Source organism: Schistocerca nitens, chromosome 2 (genome assembly GCF_023898315.1).
Source record: "Schistocerca nitens isolate TAMUIC-IGC-003100 chromosome 2, iqSchNite1.1, whole genome shotgun sequence".
Taxonomy (NCBI): Eukaryota; Metazoa; Arthropoda; class Insecta; order Orthoptera; family Acrididae; genus Schistocerca; species Schistocerca nitens.
The window spans coordinates 999,611,934-999,638,984 of record NC_064615.1 but is presented as its reverse complement, the minus strand read 5'-3'; the positions used below and the strand labels follow the sequence as shown (position 1 = coordinate 999,638,984).

Sequence of the window (27,051 nt, the reverse complement as noted above, 5' to 3'; positions counted from 1 at the left end):
TAAGTACATAGGGCAAAGTAATACTAACTGCAACAAACACAGTCAGATAATAATACACTCCTGGAAATTGAAATAAGAACACCGTGAATTCATTGTCCCAGGCAGGGGAAACTTTATTGACACATTCCTGGGGTCAGATACATCACATGATCACACTGACAGAACCACAGGCACATAGACACAAGCAACAGAGCATGCACAATGTCGGCACTAGTACAGTGTATATCCACCTTTCGCAGCAATGCAGGCTGCTATTCTCCCATGGAGACGATCGTAGAGATGCTGGATGTAGTCCTGTGGAACGGCTTGCCATGCCATTTCCACCTGGCGCCTCAGTTGGATCAGCGTTCGTGCTGGACGGGCAGACCGCGTGAGACGACGCTTCATCCAGTCCCAAACATGCTCAATGGGGGACAGATCCGGAGATCTTGCTGGCCAGGGTAATTGACTTATAACTTCTAGAGCACGTTGGGTGGCACGGGATACATGCGGACGTGCATTGTCCTGTTGGAACAGCAAGTTCCCTTGCCGGTCTAGGAATGGTAGAACGATGGGTTCGATGACGGTTTGGATGTACCGTGCACTATTCAGTGTCCCCTCGACGATCACCAGTGGTGTACGGCCAGTGTAGGAGATCGCTCCCCACACCATGATGCCGGGTGTTGGCCCTGTGTGCCTCGGTCGTATGCAGTCCTGATTGTGGCGCTCACCTGCACGGCGCCAAACACGCATACGACCATCATTGGCACTAAGGCAGAAGCGACTCTCATCGCTGAAGACGACACGTCTCCATTCGTCCCTCCATTCACGCCTGTCGCGACACCACTGGAGGCGGGCTGCACGATGTTGGGGCGTGAGCGGAAGACGGCCTAACGGTGTGCGGGACCGTAGCCCAGCTTCATGGAGACGGTTGCGAATGGTCCTCGCCGATACCCCAGGAGCAACAGTGTCCCTAATTTGCTGGGAAGTGGCGGTGCGGTCCCCTACGGCACTGCGTAGGATCCTACGGTCTTGGCGTGCATCCGTGCGTCGCTGCGGTCCGGTCCCAGGTCGACGGGCACGTGCACCTTCCGCCGACCACTGGCGACAACATCGATGTACTGTGGAGACCTCACGCCCCACGTGTTGAGCAATTCGACGGTACGTCCACCCGGCCTCCCGCATGCCCACTATACGCCCTCGCTCAAAGTCTGTCAACTGCACATACGGTTCACGTCCACGCTGTCGCGGCATGCTACCAGTGTTAAAGACTGCGATGGAGCTCCGTATGCCACGGCAAACTGGCTGACACTGACGGCGGCGGTGCACAAATGCTGCGCAGCTAGCGCCATTCGACGGCCAACACCGCGGTTCCTGGTGTGTCCGCTGTGCCGTGCGTGTGATCATTGCTTGTACAGCCCTCTCGCAGTGTCCGGAGCAAGTATGGTGGGTCTGACACACCGGTGTCAATGTGTTCTTTTTTCCATTTCCAGGAGTGTATTTCAAATTTATTCGTAATTCTCGAGTACTACATGGACCATAGAGTGGCTGTTATTTATCTTTTCCGAAACAGATTATTTATTGTTGATGTTAATGACTTTAATGTGCTGTCATTTTGGTGTTGTGGATCAAGTATTAAAATCTTCGTACGGCAGAAATGTAGTTTGGTCCGATGAAACCAGTTTTTAATTCTTCTAAGTGTGTGGGAGTGTCTCTAAGTGGAAAACTGTAGTAATTGCACAACACTTCGGCAACTTTAAAACGGTCCTAACGACTCTACTTACTGACTGATTAACCCCTACGACTGTGCGTGCTCCACGCTACACCGGACTGTAATTAACAAGCAAGGGAAAAACCATTATTCTCCTCACTCTATGTTTAAACTAAGAATAAGGTCATTACACTACATTGTATACGTAGTATCTCAGTACCCAAACGTGCCACGACAATCACTCACTGACTAAATAAACTTGATGCGACACACACCTCAGTCAAATGCCGATTAAAGCGGATAGTTCCCAAATTTGAACGAAGGCACCTATGATATTAATTGTCAGCTAACTTTTCTCCTTATATCTGACCGAACCCCCCCATGAACCACGGACCTTGCCGTTGGTGGGGAGGCTTGCGTGCCTCAGTGATACAGATGGCCGTACCGTAGGTGCAACCACAACGGAGGGGTATCTGTTGAAAGGCCAGACAAACATGTGGTTCCTGTAGAGGGGCAGCAGCCTTTTCAGTAGTTGCAGGGGCAACAGTCTGGATGATTGACTGATCTGGCCTTGTAACATTAACCAAAACGGTCTTGCTGTGCTGGTACTGCGAACTGTTGAAAGCAAAGGGAAACTACAGCCGTAATTTTTCCCGAGGACATGCAGCTCTACTGTATGATTAAATGATGATGGCGTCCTCTTGGGTAAAATATTCCGGAGGTAAAATAGTCCCCCATTCGGATCTCCGGGCGGGGACTACTCAAGAGGACGTCGTTATCAGGAGAAAGAACACTGGCATTCTACGGATCGGAGCGTGGAATGTCAGATCACTTAATCGGGCAGGTAGGTTAGAAAATTTGAAAAGGGAAATGGATAGGTTAAAGTTAGATATAGTGGGAATTAGTGAAGTTCGGTGGCAGGAGGAACAAGACTTTTGGTCAGGTGATTACAGGGTTATAAATACAAAATCAAATAGGGGTAATGCAGGAGTAGGTTTAATAATGAATAAAAAAATAGGAGTGCGGGTTAGCTACTACAAACAGCATAGTGAACGCATTATTGTGGCCAAGATAGACACAAAGCCCATGCCTACTACAGTAGTACAAGTTTATATGCCAACTAGCTCTGCAGATGATGAAGAAATAGATGAAATGTATGACGAGATAAAAGAAATTATTCAGGTAGTGAAGGGAGACGAAAATTTAATAGTCATGGGTGACTGGAATTCGTCAGTAGGAAAAGGGAGAGAAGGAAACATAGTAGGTGAATATGGATTGGGGGGAAGGAATGAAAGAGGAAGCCGCCTTGTAGAATTTTGCACAGAGCATAACTTAATCATAGCTAACACTTGGTTCAAGAATCATGAAAGGAGGCTGTATACATGGAAGAAGCCTGGAGATACTGACAGGTTTCAGATAGATTATATAATGGTAAGACAGAGATTTAGGAACCAGGTTTTAAATTGTAAGACATTTCCAGGGGCAGATGTGGATTCTGACCACAATCTATTGGTTATGAACTGCAGATTGAAACTGAAGAAACTGCAAAAAGGTGGGAATTTAAGGAGATGGGACCTGGATAAACTGAAAGAACCACAGGTTGTAGAAAGTTTCAGGGAGAGCATAAGGGAACAATTGACAGGAATGGGGGAAAGAAATACAGTAGAAGAAGAATGGGTAGCTCTGAGGGATGAAGTGGTGAAGGCAGCAGACGATCAAGTAGGTAAAAAGACGAGGGCTAATAGAAATCCTTGGGTAACAGAAGAAATATTGAATTTAATTGATGAAAGGAGAAAATATAAAAATACGGTAAATGAAGCAGGCAAAAAGGAATACAAACGTCTCAAAAATGAAATCGACAGGAAGTGCAAAATGGCTAAGCAGGGATGGCTAGAGGACAAATGCAAGGATGTAGAGGCTTGTCTCACTAGGGGTAAGATAGATACTGCCTACAGGAAAATTAAAGAGACCTTTGTAGAGAAGAGAACCACTTGTATGAATATCAAGAGCTCAGATGGCAACCCAGTTCTAAGCAAAGAAGGGAAGGCAGAAAGGTGGAAGGAGTATATAGAGGGTTTATACAAGGGAGATGTACTTGAGGACAATATTATGGAAATGGAAGAGGATGTAGATGAAGACGAAATGGGAGATAAGATACTGCGTGAAGAGTTTGACAGAGCACTGAAAGACCTGAGTCGAAACAAGGCCCCGGGAGTAGACAACATTCCATTAGAACTACTGATGGTCTCGGGAGAGCCAGTCATGACAAAACTCTACCATCTGGTGAGCAAGATGTATGAGACAGGCGAAATACCCACAGACTTCAAGAAGAATATAAGAATTCCAATCCCAAAGAAAGCAGGTGTTGACAGATGTGAAAATTACCGAACTATCAGTTTAATAAGTCACAGCTGCAAAATACTAACGCGAATTCTTTACAGACGAATGGAAAAACTGGTAGAAGCTGACCTCGGGGAAGATCAGTTTGGATTCCGTAGAAATGTTGGAACACGTGAGGCAATACTAACCTTACGACTTATCTTCGAAGAAAGATTAAGAAAAGGCAAACCTACGTTTCTAGCATTTGTAGACTTAGAGAAAGCTTTTGACAACGTTAACTGGAATACTCTCTTTCAAATTCTGAAGGTGGCAGGGGTAAAATACAGGGAGCGAAAGGCTATTTACAATTTGTACAGAAACCAGATGGCAGTTATAAGAGTCAAGGGGCATGAAAGGGAAGCAGTGGTTGGGAAAGGAGTGAGACAGGGTTGTAGCCTCTCCCTGATGTTATTCAATCTGTATATTGAGCAAGCAGTAAATGAAACAAAAGAAAAATTCGGAGTAGGTATTAAAATTCATGGAGAAGAAGTAAAAACTTTGAGGTTCGCCGATGACATTGTAATACTGTCAGAGACAGCAAAGGACTTGGAAGAGCAGTTGAACGGAATTGACAGTGTCTTGAAAGGAGGATATAAGATGAACATCAACAAAAGCAAAACGAGGATAATGGAATGTTGTCAAATTAAATCGGGTGATGCTGAGGGAATTAGATTAGGAAATGAGACACTTAAAGTAGTAAAGGAGTTTTGCTATTTAGGGAGTAAAATAACTGATGATGGTCGAAGTAGAGAGGATATAAAATGTAGACTGGCAATGGCAAGGAAAGCGTTTCTGAAGAAGAGAAATTTGTTAACATCGTGTATAGAGTTAGGTGTCAGGAAGTCGTTTCTGAAAGTATTTGTATGGAGTGTAGCCATGTATGGAAGTGAGACATGGACGATAACTAGTTTGGACAAGAAGAGAATAGAAGCATTCGAAATGTGATGCTACAGAAGAATGCTGAAGATAAGGTGGGTAGATCACGTAACTAATGAGGAGGTATTGAATAGGATTGGGGAGAAGAGAAGTTTGTGGCACAACTTGACTAGAAGAAGGGATCGGTTGGTAGGACATGTTTTGAGGCATCAAGGGATCACAAATTTAGCATTGGAGGGCAGCGTGGAGGGTAAAAATCGTAGAGGGAGACCAAGAGATCAATACACTAAGCAGATTCAGAAGGATGTAGGTTGCAGTAGGTACTGGGAGATGAAGAAGCTTGCACAGGATAGAGTAGCATGGAGAGCTGCATCAAACCAGTCTCAGGACTGAAGACCACAACAACAACATCTGACCGAAATTTTCAATACAAAGCACAGCCACACCCACAATCTTATTTACAAAAAAATACGTACAAGTACGGAAATAGATAAACGTCTCCAGTACTGTATGCATTCTCTACAGGACGTAGATGTGGGGTTTCCCTGCAGACTCCATCGGCTACGCTGATCTTGGAGGACAAGGAAGAACCTGCGATTCTGCATTAGAGTGGCGATGGGCCCTCTTAGGCTCAATTTTTTTGGTCAGGCTGTAGACCTTGACTAGTAGAACACCAAAAGAGCGTTCCTGAAGATTGTGATGACTAGTGACCAGGACAATAAAAGTAATCTGGCGTACTCTGAGAAACGTCAGAGAATGGCGGCTAATCCTTTTACACCAGAAATCTCCCATTACATAATAACATTTCGTGTAGTCACGGTTACCGATAAACTTTCACAAGAAGTAAACAATATAATTCATTGTGACATTTAAAGGAGGGTTCGTATAAGCATATTATTATGCAACGCCCATTTTCGTCAGACTACTGCGACAAACTATACTGAGAGTATAACACTGTAATCATGTGTAGAGTCTGTAATGCAAAATTTGTAACTATTTACTGAATACTGTCCATTTCATGTCTGTGGTCTCAGGTCTCAGGCAATAATGACGAAGTCAGCAGTGGTTCTCTTCGGAAATAGTAGTTCTATTTCGGACGACTCCTTAAATTTTTATTTGTTAACTCTTTCTTTTGGTTTGTTCATTGTTATTTAATTTTATGTGGGTAGTACAGGCTCAGTAATTTTTTTTCATTTCAGCGCTGCAGGTACACAAGAATTTTGTATGTACGCTGCCTGAACTTTTAACAGTAAAAACACAACGTGATGCAGAACGCCTCTCCTGCAGCGTTTGCCACTGGGAGTTGCTTAAGCAGCTCTGTGACGCTTTCGCACTCACGAAATGAACCTGTAACCAAAACCACAGGTCTACTTTGTATGTTCCATATTTCCTCTATTAGTCCTCTTCGTGCCAACGGCCTTCCGGCAGTGGTAACACCGGTTCCCATCAGATCACTGAAGTTAAGCGCTTTCGGGCTGGGCTAGCACTTGGATGGGTGACCATCCGGCCTGCCGAGCGCTGTTGGCAAGCGGGGTGCATTCAGCCCTTTTGAGGCAAACTGAGAAGCTACTTGATTGAGAAGCAGTGGATCCGGTCTCTTAAACTGACATACGGCCGAGAGAGCGGTGTGCTGACCACACGCCCCTCCTTATCCGCATCCAGCGACCCCTGTGGGCTGAGGATGACACGGCGACTGGTCGGAACCGGGGCCCTACATGGCCTGTTTCGGGTAGGGTTTAGTTTTTTAGTTTTTTTAGTCCTTTACGTACGGATTACAGACCGACGAACACCGTTCAACTTCTGGTTTGAATACACTTCCTGCGGATTCTGACAATGAATAGGACGAGCATCTGCCTTACCTTCGATTAGTTTTATGTGATAGTTCCGCTTTAAATAGCTCCGTATGCATACTTCTAGATATTTAATGGACGTGAGTGCTCCCAGTAACTGTTCTTCAACGACGTAACCCTACAGTAATTGGTCTTTCTACCTATTAATGCGCAATACGTACACTAGAACGGGGCCGGCCATGGCGTACCAAATCATATTATATGTTCTGGGTTTGCGGGCGGCGGAAAGGCCGAGTCTGTCCCTCTCTCCGCTTTTCTCGGTCCTTCTCGGCAAAGTTATAACCTGAGTTCTTATTTTCTCGCGACATGCGTTACTCTGCTGTCTTAAGATCTGACCATGTATCGACACTTTACAGCAACAGTGCATTGTAGCGCCTTGTTTATCAACTTAATACCACACTACCACGTAAGACTGACATTTAGATGAAGAAGGCTCTACAAACCAGGATGAAATTTTAAGAAACTGTGGGTGGTTCAATTGGATGTACCACTGCCAGGTGAGACGGAGATTTAGGGGAAGAAGGTTGCAAAAACTAGGATGAAACTGCATAAAACAGTGAGCATTATTTGTTACAAATATACGTCGAAAGAACATCAGTGTGATTTCTTTTTGTGTTTAATATTGAAAACCTGTAGAAAATATTACAGGCTCAAAACCAGATGCGTTAGAAAGTAACTTAACATATGTGGGCTCATAAAGGAAGTTCTACCTAGACGACAGCACATGATATGGAGTGAGTACTTCACAATACTAACTAAAATACCACTGAAAATTATAAACTGCAAAACAATAAGCTGAAGAAGACAACTCAAGGAAAGAGTTGGTACTGTAATGAACATTCGCCTATGATGTGAAGTGCAGGATAGAAAAAGGAAGATTAGGATTTAAAGTCCCGTTGAAGAAGAGTATTATAGTTACCACATGAGCTCACGTGGAGAAAAATTGGAAGGAAAAATCGACCATGTTCTTTTGAAGGAAACCATCCCGGTATTTTCCTTAAGCGATTTAGGGAAAGCAAGGAAAACCTTTATCTGGATCGGAGGATGAGAATTCGATCTTCTATCAAACTCATTACGAGTCTAGTTTCGAAAACTCTGCACGACCTCGCTCCTTACCTCAAGTACAGATAACGATGGGGATGAAGAAAAATCGAAAAATCCAAATAAGTGCTAACAGCATTCATGCACTAACGGTTCCGCACGAACTTAATTATGTATCCATCCTGGGAATCAAGAATCTGGAAGATTTTTGCCTGTTATCGATGTCAATACCGGCCAGACTTCAGTCTGTGAAATTCTAAGACTTTGCAGATCAATTCCAAAATAATTCTAAGATAATTTTTACCCTTGCCTGCACTGTGAATCCCTGCTTCTTGTTATATTTCATGATTCTAGGTCAACAGGAAGTATCCTATAGATTTTGATGAGAGAACTTGCGAGTGTCAAAATTTGTGACATAAATGCTGTACCCTTTGATTGTATTTACTCTGAGGCTTACATGTTTTACACCGCCAACGAAGCAGAGACCTTCGTATGTCACATAATATTGAAATTGATACGTCTACCCGTCTTAACTGAAGGAGGGACAAGCAGACGGACAACCAATACCAAAGAAATATTATTTTCGTGTGATACAAAAAAAATTTAACAATTTAAGAACTTTTTGCTTTAGTTGTACTTCAAACCTTTGCTTCTCGCCAAAGTTAGTGATTGAAGATATACGGGGAGTGTTGATGGATGAGTTTGCGAGTATCAAAATATGTGACATAAATGGCCATATCGTTCGGCTGCACTGACTTACATATTTTACAGTGCCAAGAAACCAAAGAGGAAAATGTGGTCAAAACAGTCGAACGCACAAATACACAGAGGACGAAAGGACAACAAAGTGATTCTACAAGGTTTCCGTTTTTACCGAATGAGGTGTGGGGCCCTAAAAACTAAGATAAATGCTAAAACACTTTCCCCTATCGACATCAATAACTGCATTATTATGGTATAACTGCAAGGACTACAGACGAGGAAACCTGCCTTGGAGCTGAGGGTTCTAGTGTTGTCTGTACTACCAGTATTTTGTGTGAAATTCGTAACAATTGGTAAGATATATGGCAATGCAGGCTTTCTCTTCTCGACTCTTTAGCTGGGTCGTAGCATCATGTTGTCGCAAAGTTGCCATGTATTTTCTACTCACCATCTTCATGCGACGTGTAGGGTTCGGGTCCAGTTCGTACCTTTAAATCAGTTAATGAAACACTCAAGTTCTCAATAATCATTTATTTAAAAACGATGAAAGGTTCCGGCCTTTATGCTGGCCATCTTCAGATCTGCAGCTGGCTGTACACAGAATAGTAGCGTGAAGCCACGATCGTTTACTGCAGTAAACCAAACTTCGCTACAGTCTCGTCTATAAAGGTCCCAACAGGTAGGACGATGGCGTGTTCTGGAAGGGATGTGACGGGCTGTTGGGAGGGGGGGGGGGGGCGGGGAAGGGGAAGGTACTGGCGTTGAGTCCTCTTTAAGACTGTTGGTATTTTTAAAAATATCGAGAATCTTATATAGCGATGTTTAAAAAAGTTCATTATAGACTCCCGATGTACCGATGAGATGTGTCGATATATCGACGGAAAAAATATCGACGTACGTGCCTATAAAAATATCCGCTGCGCTTTGTAAATATACTGCCAGTTTGAGAGTTTTATATTTAAGTATTTGTTTATTATTAGATACTCTGTACATCAACAACGTAGCAGTCTGTCTATTCCCCTTAGAGCAAGAAACGAGAGGAAAACGATGCACGTTCACACTTGGTGATAACTACGTTGCTAACAATGGAACACTGGTAACTGCATGTAAATAGCACAATGAAAGGTGTCCGATGGAACCATCTTTCGGTCTCGTCACATATCAGATTTGTCCGAAACACTTCGTACGACTTCCCCGTTTTTTAATTTCTGTCAACGCCAGTGACCCAACAATTGTAGCTAGGGTGGTGAAGCTAAACGTAGCAGTTTCTGCTGGTAGCGTCGAGCGCCGATTACGTCAGAATTTCCCCTCACACGTTTCCACCCACCGCAAAGGCCTATCTTGTCATTTAGATTTTCGTTCATCATTTTCAGCAACTGTTTTTGAAGAACGCCAATGTGAAGAAATAGCACAATAGTTGCGTTAACAATTGGTTTTCGATGAAACTGGTGTGCTATTTATTCACATGGGAAATCTTGTTACTTCATTCACACCGCCATCCACCAGGGCATCACACAGTCAAGGAGAAATATTGGTCATGATGAAAGCTCAAAAAGCAGTAAGACTCCATCACACAGTGAAAGTAAAATTATGTTCTAACTACAATTTCAAAAGAATCACTTGAAAAGTTACCGAAAATTGTGAGAAAATAAGACAACTGCCTGGCGCAGTTGTTAGATCGGTTACAGCTGCTACATTGGCAGGTTATCGATATTTAAGTGAGTTTCAATGTGGTGTTACAGTCGGCGCAAGAACGATGGGACACAGCGTCTAAAAAATGGCTCTGAGCACTATGGGACTTAACATCTATGGTCATCAGTCCCCTAGAACTTAGAACTACGTAAACCTAACTAACCTAAGGACAGCACACAACACCCAGCCATCACGATGCAGAGAAAATCCCTGACCCCGCCGGGAATCGAACCCGGGAACCCGGGCGTGGGAAGCGAGAACGCTACCGCACGACCACAAGATGCGGGCGACACAGCGTCTCCAAGGTAACGATGAAGTGGGAATTTTCCCATACGACCATTTCACGAGTGTACCATGAATATCAGGAATCCGGTAAAACATCAAATCTCCGACATCGCTGCGGCCGGAAAAGATCCTGCATGAAAGGGACCAACGACGACTGAAGAGAATCGTTCAACGTGACAGATGTGCAACCCTCCCGCAAATAGTTGCGAGTTTCACGCTGGGCCATCAACAAGTGTCAGTGTGCGAACCATTCAACGAAACGTCATCGATAATGGCTTCGGAGCCGAAGTCCCACTCGTGTGCCCATGATGACTGCACGACATAAAGATTTACGCCTCGCCAGGACTCGTCAACTTTGAGTCCCATAGTGCTCAGAGCCATTTTGACTCGTCAACACCCACACTGGACTGTTGATGACTGGAAACATGTTACCTGGTCGGACGGGTCTCGTTTCAAATTGTATCGAGCGGATGAAGGTGTAAGGGCACGGAGATAACCGTATGAATTCATGGACCTTGCATGTCAGCACGGGACTGTTCAAGCTGGTGGCGGCTCTGTAATGGTGTGGGGGAGGTGGGGGGGGGGGGGTGCAGTTGGAGTGATCTGGGACCCCTGATACGTCTAGATATGAATCTGACAGGTGACACGCACGTAAGCATCCTATCTGATCACCTGCATCTATGAATGTCCATTTTGCATTCCGACGGACTTGGGCAACTCTGATCGGTTCTGAAAGTGGGTCGTCAAAGAGGCAACGTAAATACGATGGTATGGCGACCTTGTCAACTGGGACAGGGATTTCCAAACGACTTCTGCATGGGATCGGGCGCTAGCAAAAATACTTCAGGAGCGCTCTGATGTGAAAGCGGCAGAGGTAGTGGGCAGAAGAGAGATGCAGCATTCGGACTCAACGCCCGGACACCTCATCACCCCGCTGCCACCCCCCTCCACCCATCCCCCGCCACCAACCACGATATCTCTTCCGGAGAACACGATTGGCCCACCAATTGAACCCTCGGCCGATGTCTATGGTCCAGTGGCTATAAAAGTACGAAAGGGACATGAATTTGACACTATTCGTCTATAAGACTGAAATATATACGTATAATGAAATTGGTAAACTTTAACGTATTATCGAAGAGTATAAGTGATAACATCGATTACGAAGATGTTCGTGTGAAAGTACGCTGCGAGGCAGCTATCGCTGAGGCCGAGTATGGGTAACAAAGAGCTTATGTTAGGTCGCGCAGTAGTGGGCAGTGGTTGCTCAGGAGTAGCAGGACTAGTGTCTGTTGCGATGCTCCGGAGTGGGCAGTCTCTTAGTATCAAATATTCAGTGTAATAATTTCAGTGTTGTGTATTATTGATTTATGGAAGAAATAAGATTTAAAGTAAAAATTAATTAAGAAAATGCTACAAATAAGTTTAAGAAATTTTGATGAAGAATCTCTACATATTGTTACATCGATCTACAATAAGGCAATCAATATTCGTGTATTTATGCTCTTTTGCTGTAGTGCGAATTTGAATGAGACCAGCTGTGTACGTAACCCCAAGTTTTATACTGTATTTTTTTGTAAAGATCACTCGTTTGCGTAAAGGTAATTTTTATGATATGGCTTAACAATTGCAAGTCAGTTTCACAATATAGTAAGCTTTCAAATTAAGATATTACAGTCATTCTCATTAGTCATGTTCCGCCTCCTAATTACAAGTCGTTTTTATTTAAACAAATTCTAAATGTATCTCAGTCAAATATCTTTCATTTTCGCTTTTGCAACTGTAGTTAGGTTAGTAGTGCTGAGAGCAGAACAACGCGTTATAATGGCGACACCAGTACGAGGTAAGAAATGTATTTCATACAGTTTATGGATTTTTCCACAGGGACCACTTTCGTACTTATTCAGACTTACAGGGCCGCAGTAAGATCGAGAAGATCTGATAGTACTTACCTCTAATTTTTCATTATAGCGCACAGGTTTTAATTAGTTTGGGTTTACTGGTATTGCTTTCTTGCTAGCAGGCATATGTTTAAAACAGGATCACCTACATATAGAGATACACGTAATTAGACATGCAGTCAGCACACCTTACTTTAGACATAAACGTTACAAGACGACGAGTAGAAACCTCATGGAAAAGTTGCGGTACCATGACGCCCCGACTCTGCTGATGACCCACGATGATTGCATCAAGTTGCAAACTATTTATTTTATTCTATTGTGTTATTATCATTCAATACAGACTAACAGAGCTAACTGTTAGTAACCACTTCATGAGCTAATGAATTAGAATAATTAAAAAGTACAGAGTTACAAAAACTCTCTTCTGAACAACAGTCATCTGTTCTAAATTTGTAATCGCTGAAATGCAGTTTTGCCTTAAAGTGCCCATAAGAATATTCGTGCTCGTCTCTGGACGCACGACTTTCTGAGGTCACTGTGTGCTATCGGGCTGAGAGAATTTCTGTGAATGCCACTAGCCAGATTTGAAGCGTCGTACGGACTGCGCACATTCCGGCGAATAGTCTGCATGTAGCTCTCCTGCATGGCTTCCCAGTCGCCGGGATATAGCGCACAGCTTCGCTTTTACGACCCGGCGCTGCTGCCGCCGCCGCCGCCCCCGACAGTCGGACGCCGGCCTAGACTATGGGCGGCTGTCGCCCTTCCTGCTGCCTAAAGCTGCCCTTAGGCTGCCAATAATATTGTGCAATATTTCATGTTGTCCAATATCGTTGATCGTCTGTGGATATGACAAAGTTGTCCATTGTACTGTACAATGCGGTATACTGATGTATCTACGGGAATCAAGTTTTTATTGCGCAAACTCGTTGCACTCTATAGTCTCTGTCCAGCATCGTACGACGTCTGTTCAAAAAAATCCTGAAACATTCGTAATTTCACGCCAATGGTGTGTTGGAGGTAAATACGGTTGGCATCCCTGCACACGCCTGCGTTTACATCGGATTGGGGAAGCACGGGGAAGGGAGTCGACCGTACACTTTCAAAGGAACCATCCCACCATTTGTCTGAAGCAATTTAGGGAAATCACGGAAAACCTAAATCAGAATGGTCGGACGCCTGTTTAAATCGACGTACTCCCGAATGAGAGTCCAGTGTTCTAATCACTGCGCCACCTCGCTCGGTGTTAGTTATTATACAGTGCTGTATTGAGTAGAGCGTTGTGTCGCAAAGTTTGCGAATTTAGAAATGAGCGTTTGGTGTCATTGGCCGGGACGCCCCTTACGGGGCAGTTCCGGCCGCGTTGATGCAGGTCTTATTACATTCCACGCCACATTGGGCGACCTGCGCGCCGGATGGGGTTGAAATGATGATGAGGACAACACAACACCCAGTCCCTGAGCGGAGAAAATCCCCGACCCAGTCGGGAATCGAAACCGGGCCCGTAGGACGGCAATCCGTCACTCTGACCACTCAGCTATCGGGGCGGACACTAGAGATGGTAGAGTTAGAGGAGCAATGTGTCTGCATTACATTTTCCTTGAAACTTACGAAAATCTTTACAGAGACACACCAAATGATCCAAAAAGCCTATGGTGATAAGTGCTTAAGCCGTACTTGGTGTTACAAAGGCTTCACACGGTTTAAGAATGGCCGGACGGAGTTTAAAGATGAAAGTCGTTCAAGACGCTCTTCGAAGTCTACCGAGTACCGAAGGCGCTCATGGCAGGAACGTCAACGAAATTGCGCGTGCCAATCGAAGACTGACTGGCCGAGAGGTTGCAGAAGAATGTAACATTTCAGTTGGGTCATGTTATGACATTCTGACACAGCATCTGGGAATGCATCGTGTTGCCGCCAAGTTCGTCCCACGGCTTACGACTCAAGGTTAGAAACACTTTCGCCTCTCAATCCGAGAAGAGCTTTTGGATCTTGCAAATGAGAACGAGACTTTCCTTAAGAGAATGATAACTGGTGGTAATCCGTGGGTCTACGTTTATGATGTTGAGACCAAGGTTGAATCTTCACAAGGGATCGGTAAAGGTTTACCAAGACCAAAGAAAGCTGGTCAGGTCACGTCAAATCTCAGAGCATGATAGTTTTCTTTGACTTTGAAGGATTAGTTCATCATGAATTGTTAATTGATGGTATTATCGGGACGTGTTGCGACGCCTGCGAAAATCTGTGAGAAGGAAACAGCCTGAAATGTGGCGAGACTATTCAGGGCTCTTGCATAACCATAACGCACCGGTCCATTCATTCCTGTTGGTGCGTCACTATTGCAAAAAAATGGTTCAAATGGCTCTGAGCACTATGGGACTCAACATCTGTGGTCATAAGTCCCCTAGAAATTAGAACTACTTAAATCTAACTAACCTAAGGACATCACACACATCCATGCCCGAGGCAGGATTCGAACCTGCGACCGTAGCATTCGCGCGGTTCCTGACTGAGTGCCTAGAACCGCTAGACCACCGCGGCCGGCGTGACTATTGCACAAAAAATCGAAATCACTTTGTTGCCTTATCCTACATACACTCTAGACCTTTCCCCTGCGACTCCTTTTTTTGTTTCCAAAGTTGAAAATTCCATTGAAAGGACGAATATTTGCAACAATAGATGAGATGAAAGAAAATTCGCAGAAGGCGCTTCGCGCGATCCAGCAAGAGGCGTACCGAGATTGCTTCCTGAAACGGAAACGGTGTTGGGAGCGGTTTATCAGTTGTGGAGGGGACTATTTCGAAGGAGACAATACACAATAAGTAAAAGATAAGAGTAGAAAAATTTTGTGGACAAAGTTCGGGAATTTTTTGTAGAGACCTCGTATATCTTTGTCAGACCAAGAAGGATAGCTCACGGGTTAGCACGCTGCACTTGCCTTCAGGAGGAAGGCGCAACGTGGACCAACTCGCTTCAAAACCTTGACAGAATAAAACAGAAAAAGGTTCGCTCTTCGGCTTGACTCCTACGAAAACTTGTGACCACGGCACTAGTACATACTTGTCCAACAATGCTATGACATTCCAGTCGCAAGTCGATATAATACGTGTCAAGTCAGTTGCTGGTAAACAGTGAAGTTGGCAACCACACATTTTTCAGTTATTGTTTGTGTGGGGCTTTTTAATAGATGACAGCTATCCTACCCTGTTTTCAGGATAAGATGGGTAGCATTCCACAAGACATGTTTATGACATTTTAATTGGTGTATTGACGTTGTTGGTGTTGTGGTCTTCAGTCTTGAGACTGGTTTGATGCAGCTCTCCATGCTACTCTATCCTGTGCAAGTTTCTTCATCTCCCAGTACCTACTGCAACCTACATCCTTCTGAATCTGCTTAGTGTATTCATCTCTTGGTCCCCCCTCTACGATTTTTACCCTCCACGCTGCCCTGCAATACTAAATTGGTGATCCCTTGATGCCTCAGAACATGTCCTGCCAACCGATCCCTTCTTATAGTCAAGTTGTGCCACAAATTTCTCTTCTCCCCAATTCTCTTCAATACCTCCTCATTAATTATGTGATCTACCCATTTAATCTTCAGCATTCTTCTGTATCACCACATTTCGAAATCTTCTATTCTCTTCTTTTTTAAACTATTTATCGTCCATGTTTCACTTCCATACATGGCTACTCTCCATAAAAATACTTTCAGAAACGACTTCCTGACACTTAAATCTATACTCGATGTTAATAATTTTTTCTTCTTCAGAAACGCTTTCCTTGTCATTGCCAGTCTACATTTTATATCCTCTCTACTTCGACCATCGTCAGTTTTTTTGCTCCCCAAATAGCAAAACTCATTTACTACTTTAAGTGTCTCATTTCCTAATCGGATTCCCTCAGCATCATCCGACTTAATTTGACTACATTCCATTACCCTCGTTTTGCTTTTGTTGATGTTCATTTTATATCCTCCTTTCAAGACACTGTCCATTCCATTCAATACTCTTCCAAGTCCTTTGCCGTCTCTGACAGAGTTACAATGTCATCGGCGAACCTGAAAAATTTTATTTCTTCTCCATGGATTTTAATTCCTACTTCGAATTATTCTTTTGTTTCCTTTACTGCTTGCTCAATATACAGATTGAATAACATCGGGGGAGAGGCTACAACCCTGTCTCACTCCCTTCCCAACCACTGCTTCCCTTTCACGCCCCTTGACTCTTATAACTGCCATCTGGTTTCTGTACAAATTGTAAATAGCCTTTCGCTCCCTGCATTTTACCCCTGGCACTTTCAGAATTTGAAAGAGAGTATTCGAGTATTCCAGTATTCAGTATTGACGTATATCGTCTTAAAACTACTTCCGCTGTTATCCGAAATCGTTGCCCACAAAATTGGCTCTGCGTGGCTTCACTTTCATAAATTGCTCTTCTATTACCCCAATAATACACTTAACGGGTTACAATGTATTTACTTGTTTATATTTGCGCGTTCTTTGTGAACAGTTGGGCGTTTTTAGTTTATGCTCTTTTTTTTACCGTGGAGGAGTACCACACTGTCGACTATTATTGAGCGATAATGAACAATATTCTGCAACAATGGCCGATGCACGGATATGCCAAATCGAAGCTGCTCGTTGCTGATTGCTCGGATATCTGATTATGCGCAAGAAACTCGGAAAAAGCACACCCGCAGTTATCGAGAACTATGACATGCAAATATTCCCGTGAGTAAACGATGCATCACGTATTGCATCGGCTTCTGGCACCTCCGAATCCACTCAGCTTGAGATTCCAGAAAACGCCAATCGAAGAAGATAAAACATGTGGCCCATGAGGCAAGATATCTACTTTCAGAAACATCCAGTGGAGATTCCGACAGCGACCTTACTGCTAGCGATAATGACAGAAACGACAAATGTGACTATGATTTCGACTGGAAAATGTAAAGTGTCAAATAAAACCTTTCAGTGCGCGAATTTCAACTTCTAATTCGCCACCAAAATCTTAAAATACTTTACACCGTAAGTTTCAATCGAATCCGCTAAGTCCGCAGCTCGTGGTCGTGCGGTAGCGTTCTCGCTTCCTACGCCCGGGTTCCCGGATTCGATTCCCGGCGGGGTCAGGGATTTTCTCTACCTCGTGATGAATGGGTGTTGTGTGCTGTCCTTAGGTTAGATAGGTTTAAGTAGTTCTAAGTTCTAGGGGACTGATGACCATAGATGTTAAGTCCCATAGTGCTCAGAGCCATTTTGAATCCGCTAAGTTTGTAATTTTTGAATCGTCAAATTGTATGAGCCATTTTGAAATTTGTGATGCTGACATCGGATTCGTAATTAGTGGCCACAAAAATCTAAAAATATCACAGTTTTGTAGGATTTTATATCCGCTTTTCTATTAAGCTTATGTCCGGATTCTGGAACGACTTGGCTTACTGTTCAAATCCGATCTAGATTTTCCGCGACTTCCCTAAATCTCTACAGGCAAATGCCGGCGTGGTTCCTTTGAAATTGGCACGGTCGATTTTCTTCCACATTCTTTCGTAACCTAGTCTTGTGCTACGTTCCTAATGAGCTCACTGTAGACGGGACGTTAAACTCTAATCGTCCTTCCTTTGTCAGCGCAGTCTGTGTCCCAAGCTGCTTATCTTGCGCGATTTGTTGCGTTGTGGAAGCCGAACTGTTTAAATGCCTTCGATGCATGAGGAACCCGCGTTTGTTTTAGACTTGTTTGAGTTTTCCAGCCTCATGCTGTGTAAAACAAAGCGAAATACTAACCGTCACAAAGAAGCCGAGCGATACAATCAGTTGTTGTCGAAGTATAGAAAATTATATGCGAAACAGATAAGCTGCAGTTACTGAAGAAGTTGAACTTCTTGGAGACTTTTAATGGAAAGTACGACGAGAAGTGGAGCTGGAGCTGAGGAATTAGTGGAACCAACACTTTGGTACTTTTGATGAGATGACCTTCTCTGAGGGCAATAAATCCGTTTTAATTCAAATGTAACCACAATTTCAGTAATTAATGGTTCAAATGGCTCTGAGCACTATGGGACTCAACTGCTGAGGTCATAAGTCCCCTAGAACTTAGAACTACTTAAACCTAACTAACCTTAGGACAACACACACATCCATGCCCGAGGCAGGATTCGAACCTGCGACCGTAGCGGTCGCGCGGTTCCAGACTGTAGCGCCAGAACCGCTCGGCCACCAGCGGCTGGCGAAATGCGTAAATACACTTTTCCTCATCATTATGCAACGTTTCAAGCTTTCGGTAATAGCTGTGCGCATACCCACCATTGGCTAGATCATATTGACTAGTGATATTACACTTATGAATTTTAAGTCTTTAAATGAATTCCTTGTGGCCAAATAAGTTAATATAACAGACAAACGCCAAGTTACATGAATAGAGGCTCGCAAACGAGTGTCATTGGTGCAACCAGTTTCAAAAGTACATCAGATTGAAGAGCTCGGATTCTCAGAATGTTCCGATAATCATTTGGCTCGCGTATCCTCACGTCAGTAAATGTTCATTCTTCCAGAATGAATTTACACTCTGCAGTGGGGTGTGCGTTGTCATGAATCTTCCTGACAAATTAAAACTGTGTGCTGGACCAGGACACGAGCGCGGGACCTTTGCCTTTCCCGGGCAAATGCTCTAACGACTGATCCATCCAAGCGGGGCTCAGGAGAACTTCTGTGAAGTCTGGAAGGCAGGAGATGAGGTACTGGCGCATGTACAGCTATGAAGGCGGGTCGTGAGTCGTGCTTCGATAGCTCAGGCGGAAGAGCATTTGCCCTCGAAAGCCAGAAGTCCCACGTTAGGCTACCCGTCCAACAGGCGTTTTTAATGTGCCAGTAAGTTTCTAATTTTCATGTATTGGCCTTCCTCTCTTCTTATACTATCCCTTCAGCCATCTATCTTTCCTCTTTTCTTTCCGCGAGTGCCAAGCCAAACCAAAGGCCAAATAACAGCTTGCGTCCGTATAAGCCAAATCTGCACCTCCATGATCTGGTCTGAAGTTTGCGCGTTATTACTTCGCCGTCTACATTAACAGTTAGCATATTGTGCGCTATTACTGACAGTCTAGGGGCCGCTTAATAGATTGCGCTGGCCCAGACGAACACTGTCGCGGTTAATTTATCCTCACTCGATTGCGCTTGGCTGCGTAGTAACGTACGTAATGTCCTGCGTCACACGAAAGTTTCCTCGACAGCTTGTGGTATTAAGGACAACTGAGCATTAGCACACCGGATGAAAAAATTATGTCTATTCCTCCTCCCCCTCTCCCACTTGACACATTGCGCCGGGTGTAGAGGACCTATTAGTGCAACAATGGTAATTTATGTCGTAAGTCAACACGCGACCTGCTCCTAACTTGATAAAGAGACAGCTAAGGCAGCAACAGTGGTCCAAAATGGGGAAAATTTTGGGCTTGGCCGTGTGGAGGGTATGTTGCAAGAATCACGGTACATCACTGGACACAACTTTCAGTAACTGGTGATTGGCCACCGACAGCGGACAGCCGATGACCGGGCGATAACGTGGCGGGTGTCCAAGATCCCCTATACAAGTCGGCTGCAGACTGAAAGCAATTGAATTGTATTTTCTGTTTTTTTTTTCTTTTCGGTATGAGCTGCTGTACTGTAGACTATTCAGTGCCTAGCCGGAATTAATTGATATTGCTTCTGACTAATTTACGTGACTGTATGATAGTTACGCCGGCCGCGGTGGTCTCGCGGTTCTAGGCGCGCACTCCGGAACCGTGCGACTGCTACGGTCGCAGGTTCGAATCCTGCCTCGGGCATGGATGTGTGTGATGTCCTCAGGTTAGTTAGGTTTAAGTAGTTCTAAGTTCTAGGGGACTGATGACCACAGCAGTTGAGTCCCATAGTGCTCAGAGCCATTTGTATGATAGTTACGGATACGACTGGTGCTATATAAGAGACGTGTGAGGAGAGTAATGATATTGTCAACAGTGCGAGCGATCTGGCAACGCTGTGTTGTTCTGCTTGTGTAGACCGTTATGATCGCCCCTTCCAGGGGCTCGGTTACAGTTTCAGCTGCGTACAACAATCACGGGATTTTTTAGACCGACATAAGTTGTGTTTGTGTTGTGTTTTTCGAAAATGGAACAACGTTATGTCATCAAGTTATGTGTCAAACTTTGGGAATTCGCGTGTGTGATCTTTAAAAATTTGAAATAGGCCTATAGTGAACATTCCTTGTCAAGAGCATAAGCCTTCCGTTGGCACAAATCATTCTTGGAAGGCCGAGAACATGCTGAAGATGAACCTCGCTCAGGGAGACCACCAACTTCAAAAACCGACGAAAACGTCGAATGTGCGTGTGTTCTTGTGAGATCAGGCCGACGATTAACAATAAGAACACTTTCACCGTACATTAAATTTTGACCGAAGTTTTGCACATGTGAAACGTGTGTGCCAAAACGGTGCCGAAAAACTTCACAACAAAGTAGGAGGGCAATGAAAGAGAAATGCGTGCGTTGATCTTCCTGAGAGGACTGCCAATGAAAAGGAATGGTTCAGTCCTAGATTTTTTAGTACAATCCCGAGACACAGCGACAAAGTGAGGAGTGGCAGCCTGAGACATCTCCTCGACCGAAAAAAAGCTAGAATGAGCAAATCTAAGATCAAGACAACGCTGATTTACTTCATTGACGGGAGGGATATCGTGCATAAAGAATTTGTTCCTCCAGCACAAACTGTCAACCAGGTGTTTTACGAAGACGCCCTTGAAAGGCTCAGGAAAAGGGAGAATCGAATGAGACCGGACACTGCAGACAAGTGGATGCGGTATCATATGACAACGCCGCATGTCACACGGCCACTTCCATCACCGAATTTTTTACCTCAAAAGGCATTCCTGTTGTTCAAAGCCCTCCTATCCGCCTTATCTGAATATTTGTGATTTTTTTCTTCTATGAAATTGAGAAACATCTTAAGAGGACTTCATTTTGCGACTCTGGAGAACATTCAAAAGAACTTGACAGACATGTTACAGGTTCTACCAGCTGAAGCCTTTCAGCGCGACTATCAAGACTGGAAACAACGACTCCGTCAGTGTATAACTGCCGAAGGAAACTAATTTGAAAGGGGACAGTATTGTTGATCGAAAAAATAAAAAGTTTGGCAGATAAAAAATCAGTATCATTAATTTTCTCGCAAATTTATTGAGCTGAAGAATATATGTTGTCGTGTTACAGCTACAAATTGTGGCTTGTGATTAGCAGATTGCATTTACTGAAGTGATTTTATTATCTCGCATGCGTTGTGGAAGTTCAAGCTGAGTAATTCTGATTTATTTAGGATTTAACACAATTTCTAGGAAATGACAGTTTATTTATTTAATGGCGAGATTTCACCTAAGTAAATTTATGCGTACTATCAGTTACGAATTTTTTCCATCGTCTCTTCTGACTATTCTGATACAGAGTGATAAGTCAGGGCTAGTTAACGATTACTAGTATCGGGAAAAATATGGGGATTTCAGTTAAAACTCCGTTTCTGTGTGGTTTCTCCGTAAGTCGTCAACTACATCTCGAAGCGCTCAGGTTTCCTCAGATGAGTCGGTTGATGAAAGACCTGCTCGTGAAGCACATAAAAACCGGAGAATAGTGAAACGTGACACAGGTTGTGTGAAACATTCAACGACGAGTTACTGAATGCCACGACAGAATGGACAGAGTTTGACTTACGTAATTAAAAAAAATGCCGGATGAAGTTTCAATTTCCAGTCTTGTGCAACACATTTTGAACCTCAAAGTTTTGTAACGGCCGAAGATTTTTTTCTAATTATATCAAATTTCCCTGTTTCCCTGAGGCATCTTGCACAATAGCGGCATTATCAAGAGCTTTCACACTGCAGGACGAGAACGGTATATACAAATGCATACAGATCGGTCCTCCGTCCGGCTTCGATGCGTTGCAAAGACATCAAATTAAGGGCTTGGGATCTACACGCATCCACATTCAAGAAGAGCGAGTCTCAGAGCAATATCAGATAAATTAATGTGTAAATCGTCTACTACCAGCACGAATAAAATAAATAATTAACCTACTGATACATTGTCTCCATGAAAATATTAGTTACATGTTCCGAACCAGTGTTAAGTTTCATTTGAAGTAACATTTCCGATACTTGTTGCCGGCCGTGGTGGCCGAGTGGTTCTAGGCGCTACGGTCTGCAACCGCGCGACCGCTACGGTCGCAGGTTCGAATCCTGCCTCGGGCATGGATGTGTGTGATGTCCTTAGGTTAGTTAGGTTTAAGTAGTTCTAAGTTCTAGGGGACTGATGACCTTAGAAGTTAAGTCCCATAGTGCTCAGAGCCTTTTGAACCATTTAAACCGATACTTGTTACAAGGTCCTATTGGTAATTACGGTCTTTACCGTTGGTTCGTTTTCGGAGTATACGTGTGAATTACGATGGCTAGCTTAATGAAATATGTAATTACAGAACTTCTGTCTATTTATAGAATTTAATATTTATAAACGTAGTAAAGAAAGTAATCACAAAACATCGTAACATGTATTACGTCCCTATATTAAAATTTCAAAAATCTACAACAGTTTGAAAAGCAAGCAGACAACCCACCAGCGATTCCTATGATATGTTCGTATATACGTGTCCATTACTAGGCAAAACTCCCTGCACTACGTAAGTGCTCCACCGTGTGGGCCACTGTTAGAAATCTCTGTCTGCTCCGTTTTGCGTCGTAACGTCGCCTCCACTGGCTTTTCATAGTTTATTAATCGCTGTGTCGTAACCATATACTACATGGCACGTAATCAAAACAATCTGTTCAACAAAAAATAGACTGATTCTTATTTCCTAGGTGATGTTGGCAGATCGAAATAAGATATTATTTGTTAGGACACACATTAAGGCGTCAAGGAAATGTTAATTTTGTGATGGAAGGAAGCGTGGAGGGCAGAAAGTTGATAATGAGACCAAGACTTGAAAGCAAGAAAAATGTTCAAATGTGTGTGAATCGTCATTGACTGTGCGGCTGGTCCCGGTGGAGGTTCGAGTCCTCCCTCAGGCATGGGTGTGTGTGTTTGTCCTTAGGATAATTTAGGTTAAGTAGTGTGTAAGCTTAGGGACTGATGACCTTAGCAGTTGAGTCCCATAAGATTTCACACACATTTGTGTGTGAATCCCTAAGGGACCAAACTGCTGAGGTCATCGGTCCCTAGTGTTACAAATTACTTAAATTAACTTTAACTTATGCTTAGAACAACACACACACACACACACACACACACACACACACACACACGCCCGAGGAAAGATTCGAACGTCCGGTGGGAGGGGCCTTGCAGCCCGTGACATGGCGCCTCAAACCGCGAGGCCACTCCACGTGGCTTGATAACAAGAAGCTGGTTCAAGTGGATGTAGAATACAGTACCTACGCAGAGGCCAGCATGAAGGTCTGCATCAAAGCAGTCTCCAGTCAGAAGAACACTACAAGAACATTAATTGCGAGGGGTACTCGGACACTAAGTCCTGATAGGTCGCGAAATGGAAACCACTATGAAAATCCGACGAAGTTTTGCACAGATGTGTTGGACAGTGGGTCCAGTATGCCCGTCGAATGCGGCACGCTGCTCTTTTCAATTCTGAGCGCATAGCGAACGGGTAAAGACAGCTAGAAAATGGTGTTTCCGGCCAAGCACAAGGGGCTGGTGAGAGATTTCGTCTGATGTCGTGCAACCCGCATAACAATACTGTCCTACGTTTCGTTCTTCATTACAATTCTAGGCCGCACTTTGCAGGAGCGGTGAAGATGCTTCTGCAACGTTTTCGATGGGTAGTGTTTGATCACCCACAACACAGTCCTGAGTTTCATATCTACTCACGAGAACCATTGGGTACGAAGACAGCATTTTGGCACAGACAACGATCTGTGGACGAGAGTAGAGAGCTGGCAGAAAGCACAGGCGAATGCCTTCTATGACGAGGGTATTGGTACATTGGTACAATGCTACGACAAATGTGTAAATCGGAGCGGCGACAGTATAGAGAAGTACCACAAATAAAACATTTTTATTTTCACAATGGTCTCCATTTCACAACCGATCGGAACTTACTTTGTGAATAGTCCTCGTATTTAACTAAGCACTCTAAACCTTGGATGAAACACTGCAAAAGTCGTTATGTCTCAACTTCCGATACCATAATACTGCCAATATCAACACCATATTTACCAACCAATTTTACAATGAGGGCACAAAAGTCATGGAATACCTCCTAATATGGTGTCGGACCTCCTTTTTCCTGGAGCAATGCAGCAACTCGACGTGGCATGGACTTAATAAATCGTTGGAAGTCCCTTGCAGAAATATTGAGCAATGCCACCTCTATAGCCATCCAAGATTGCGAAACAGTTGCCGGTGTAGGATCTTGCGCACGAACTGACCTCTCGATTACACCCCATAAATGTTCTATGGAATTCATGTCGAAGAATCTGGGTGGCCAAATCATTCGCTCGAATTTTCCAGAATGTTCTTCGGAACAATAGTGAACACTTATTGTGGCCCAGTGACATGGTGCATGGTCCATCGTTGTTGGGAAAATACAGTCCATTAGTGACTGCAAATGGTCTCCAAGTACTCGAACATAACCATTTCCAGTCAATAATCGGTTCAGTTGGACCAGAGGACGCACTCCATTCCATGTAAACACAGCCCAAACCATTATGGAGCCACTAGAAGCTGGCAAAGTGCCTTGTTGATAACTTGGGTCCATGGCTTCGTGGGTCTACGCCTGACCAACTAAAATCGGGACTCTCCCTACCAGTCCACAGTTTTCCAGTCGTCTGGGAGCCAACCGATATGGTCACGAGCCCAGGAGATGCGCTGTAGGCGATGACGTGCTGTTAGCAAAGCCATTCGTGTCGGTCGTCTGCTGCCATAGCTATTAACACCAAATTTCGCCACGCTTCTTAACGGATACGTTCGTCGTAAGTCTTACATTAATTTCTGCAGTAATTTCACGAACTGTTGCTTGTCTCTTAGAAGTGACAACTCCTCGAAAATACCTCTCGGCAGCTGCATTGTCTGTGGTGAGAGGCAATGCCTGAAATTTGGTATTCTCCACACACTCAACGTGTTAACACTGTGACTCTTGGAATATTGAATTCCCGAACGATTTCCGAAATCGAATGTCCCATGCGTCTGGCTCCAACTACCATTCTGCGTTCAAAGTCTGTTAATTCCCTTCCTGGGGCAGTTATGACGTCGGAACACTTTTTACGTGAATACAAATGACAGTTCCGCCAATGCACTGCCCTGTCTTGTGCATGTGACACTTCCGCCGCCTATACAGGGTGTTACAAAAAGGTACGGCCAAGCTTTCATGAAACATTCCTCACACACAAATAAAGGAAAGATGTTATGTGGACATGTGTCCGGAAACGCTTAATTTCCATGTTAGAGCTCATTTTAGTTTCTTCCACCTACGCTCAATGGAGCACGTTATCATGATTTCATACGGGATACTCTACCTGTGCTGCTAGAACATGTGCCTTTACAAGTACGACACAACATGTGGTTCACGTACGATGGAGCTCCTGCACATTTCAGTCGAAGTGTTCGTACGCTTCTCAACAACAGATTCGGTGACCGATGGATTGGTAGAGACGGACCAATTCCGTGGCCTCCACGCTCTCCTGACCTCAACCCTCTTGACTTTCATTTATGGGGGCATTTGAAAGCTCCTGTCTACGCAACCCCGGTACCAAATGTAGAGACTCCTCGTGCTCGTATTGTGGACGGCTGTGATACAATACGCCATTCTCCAGGGCTGCATCAGCGCATCAGGGATTCCATGCGACGGAGGGTGGATGCATGTATCCTCGCTAACGGAGGACATTTTGAACATTTCCTGTAACAAAGTGTTTGAAGTCCACATAACACATTTTATTTCTTTGTGTGTGAGGAATGTTTCCTGAAAGTTTGGCCGTACCTTTTTGTAACACCCTGTATATGTCCTTATCGATATCCCATGACTTTTGTCACTTCAGCCTAATCACATGGACGAGAACTAGCCACCAGAGGGTAGCCCGTTGTTGCCATTACACACTTTTATTTCCTTTTCATGTAGCCATTTTCGGAGTCTTCCTCTCTTAGAAGCAATACCCCGTGCGGTGCTTTCTTTATTTGCAAGATAATGTAAAAGCCATTTATACCCAATTGCTTATCCATAAAGAGAACTGAAGCGATGGAGGTAATGTCTGAAGTGGAAATAGTTTTGAGCTGCATTCGAGAAGGCCACAATTTCTGTCGCTATTGGCTGGACCAAATATAGAGTAACCTCCTCACAATAAAATAATATAAATAATATTCACATTTAGCGTAAATACCCAACAGTGAAAATATGTCTAGCATTGACATTTAGTGTAACCTAGCAACAGTTTATTATTCCGTAACCTACCAATAATAACGTGACTAATTGCTCAATAAAAATGTGGCTCACTTATAACCTTTCAATAATTGACTGTGAACTCGTAAAATTTGGACGTCAGCAGTGCTGCGTCATGGCCTTGAAAAATCATTCTGAATAAATTGAAAAATTCTTACCTCAATAAGGTCGCCGGATAACGCGTAT

At 43.9% G+C, this 27,051-nt stretch overlaps 1 protein-coding gene and 1 pseudogene across 1 annotated transcript in view; both read left to right on the top strand.

Annotated features, from left to right (window-relative positions):
* The window catches only part of LOC126237327 (uncharacterized), a 268,891-nt gene that overhangs the window by 73,753 nt on the left and 168,087 nt on the right, over nucleotides 1-27,051 (top strand). The window lies entirely within an intron of this gene.
* LOC126238188 (5S ribosomal RNA) lies at nucleotides 6,355-6,472 on the top strand (annotated as a pseudogene).